The sequence below is a fragment of the Macrotis lagotis genome, chromosome 1 (genome assembly GCF_037893015.1).
Source record: "Macrotis lagotis isolate mMagLag1 chromosome 1, bilby.v1.9.chrom.fasta, whole genome shotgun sequence".
NCBI lineage: Eukaryota > Metazoa > Chordata > Mammalia > Peramelemorphia > Peramelidae > Macrotis > Macrotis lagotis.
The window spans coordinates 927661239-927664232 of record NC_133658.1 but is presented as its reverse complement, the minus strand read 5'-3'; the positions used below and the strand labels follow the sequence as shown (position 1 = coordinate 927664232).

The 2994-nt window shown below is 47.0% G+C and overlaps 1 pseudogene; it reads left to right on the top strand.

Annotated features, from left to right (window-relative positions):
- The first annotated feature begins 1028 nt into the window (after positions 1-1028).
- LOC141510120 (ras-related protein Rab-5C pseudogene) lies at positions 1029-2570 on the top strand (annotated as a pseudogene).
- The last annotated feature ends 424 nt before the right edge of the window (positions 2571-2994 follow it).

The following is a 2994-nucleotide window of genomic DNA, read 5'->3' as shown; positions in this document are numbered from 1 at the left end:
CCAGGAAAAAGCCTTCCAAGGTGACTGAGAGAAGAGAAAGCAGGTGCTACACATTCAGGTTAGAGCAGAGGTTAGGACGGCTGGTCGACCTCAGCCAAGCACAAAATTCTCTTTCTTACTCTCAGAGAGAATTCTAACTTTCCCCTAATTTACACTTGAAAAAAATCACAGAAGCAAAAACACGAATAGAGAAAATGTCCCTCTCAGTTGAGAGAGAGAGAGAGAGAGAGAGAGAGAGAGAGAGAGAATGAGAGAGAGAGAGAGCAGAAGGCCATAGGCCCAGATCAAACAACAGGCACGACAGCAGTCCTGGACTGGGATATAGACTGTCCCAGCATCATTTGGGACACTGACTTCTCCAGCTGGAAAGGGGAGGGGGAGTTCCTGTACAGGAAAGGCCACAAGCAACCAATCAGAACTATAGAATTATGAAAGGCATCTGGATGTAGCCAGTCGGTTGGGTGGTTGGTTGGGTGGTTGGTTGGTTCTTGTCCTTCATTATGCAAGAAGACCAAAATGACATGACTGTCTTTGAGAGAAATGACACTGTTTTCTATTGGGGCTGATCAGACTGATATAAGCTCTGGGAACAAATAGTCCATGTAAACCCCTGGAGTGGGTGCTCTAAACCTATGGATGGCATGTTTCCTTTGTGCTGCTTCCATTCTGCCCTTCCCATAGAAAGCAGCCCCCTTCCCAATGAGGGCACACTTTCCTGGGTGGTTCTGTGCCAGTGTTTCCCAAGCTGGACAATCAATTTTAAAGTTCTTCAATGAGTCCTTCAGGCTTTCCTGGTATTCTTCTGTCCCCCTTGTGAGTGCTTACCCTGCGTGAGTACTCCATAAAATAAATTTTTGGCCAAGTGTACATCTGGCATTCTAACAATGTGTCCAGTCCAGGGTAGTTGTACTCCCTATAGTAATGTTGCAATCATTGGCAGTTTAGCTCCAGAAAGGACCTCAGGGTCTTTGTATCTTCTCCTGCCAGGTGATCTTCAGAATCTTCCTAACACAATTTAAATGGGGGCGATGCAGTTTCCTGCCATGGTACTAGTAGACTCCCAGGTTTCACAGGCATATAGCAATGAGGTCAGCACAATGGCTCTGGAGACCTTCACTTTGATAGTCAGTCTAATACCAAGACTCTCCCATACTTTCCTTTGGAGTCTCCCAAATACTGGAGTAGCTCTGGCAAGGGGAGTGTCAACCTCATTGTCAATGTGAGCAACCTAGGAAAGGACATTGCCAAGGGCAGTGAACTTGTCCGCAGGACTCAAAATTTCTCCATGTGCTGCAATCGATGTGGATTACCATGTGTGGATGATGTGGATGTTGACTGGTGGAGCTCATGTGTCCTTGGTGATCATTGTTAGACCTAACTAACTGTAACAGCTCAATTTCAGAGGCTGCTCTGAGTCACAATCATCTGCAAACAGAAGATCCTGCACCAACACTCCCTCCACTTTGGTTTTGGCTTGGAGCCTTTCCAAACTGAAGAATTTACTATCAGTGGGATAGCTGACCTTGAGGCCATGTTCATCCTCAGGGAAAGAGCTAATCAAGACACAAAGAAATGAAAAAGAGGGAGGGATGAGATTTTCCCATTACCAATCACAAGACTGTGTCCAGCACTTACTAAAAGTTATGAAGAGAAAAACAGAACCTTTTCTCCTTCAAAAATAACACAAATTCAGTGGAGGCCAGAGCCTGAGACCCTGCCTGGGGAGGAGGAGCAGAGCCAATACACAGAGCTGGCCCCAGTAGTCCCATCACCCTACAGTTTCATTAAAGGTCTCCTCTCTCCACTAAGTGCCTCTGTGTTCAATGTTGGCCTCACTTGTGCCATGCTGTGGGTCGGGCCTTGGCGGGTCAGGGAGGTGCAGCACGACTAGCTGCTGGCACCAAAATCTGCCAATTTAAATTGGTATTACTGGGCGAGTCAGCAGTGGTCAAGCCAAGAATGATCCTCCACTTTGTCAAGGGACAGTTTCATGAATTCCAGGAGGTCACAATTGGAGTTACCTTCCTTAAACTTGGATGACACAGTGGTCAGGTTTGAGATCTGGGACACAGCAGGATAAGAGCAGTATCTGCAGCCTGGCCCCCATGTAGTATCAGGGCACCCAGGCAGCCATTGGGGTCTATGACATCACAAATACAGATACATTGGCATGGGCCAAGAACTGGGTGAAAGAGCTGCAGCTAGTCCCAACATATTCATTGCTCTCACCACCAAAAAGGCTGACTTGGCCAGCAAAAGAGCTGGGGATTTACAAGAAGCCCACACCCATGTAGATGACAACAGCCTGCTCTTCATGGAAAGATCAGCAAAGACAGCAATGAATGTGAAGGAAATTTTCATAGCAATAGCCAAGAAGCTGCCCAAGAATGAGCCCCAGCATGCACCTGGTGCCCTAGGGCAGAATCAGGGCATGGACCTCCAGGAAAACAATCCAAACAAGAGGAGCCAGTGCTGCAGCAACTGAGCACCCACTTGTCCACCCACTGCCCCCACCTCTCCCTGCTTGAACAACCTAACTGGAATCCACTCTAACCAATCCCCCTTAATGAGACTGAGCCACCCATGGGGGGGGGGTCTGCTGTGATTTCTCCAGATATTTTTGATTGTAGACTGGAGGGAGTTATTCCACTAGCACCTTTCTGTAACAAATGCTAAGTCAATTTTAAGTCTTAAGTCACACACACACACACACACACACACAGACATATATAGATAGATATATAGATCTATAGATATATGAACCTCAGCTCTTCCTACCCTTCCGCTCTTATTCTTTTCTGGTGTTAGCTACATGTCCCAATTCTTCTCCCTGCCTTTGCATTTTTAAGTGTGTGGGGGGGATGGGGAAGTGGTTATCCTTCCTGGCCCTTTTGCTGATTGGGAGAATTTATTAGCACCTCAGTCTCATATCCTCATCCACCACCTTAGAGTGGGTTTTGCTTATCTTGGGATGAAGGGAAGACATGGGTGGGG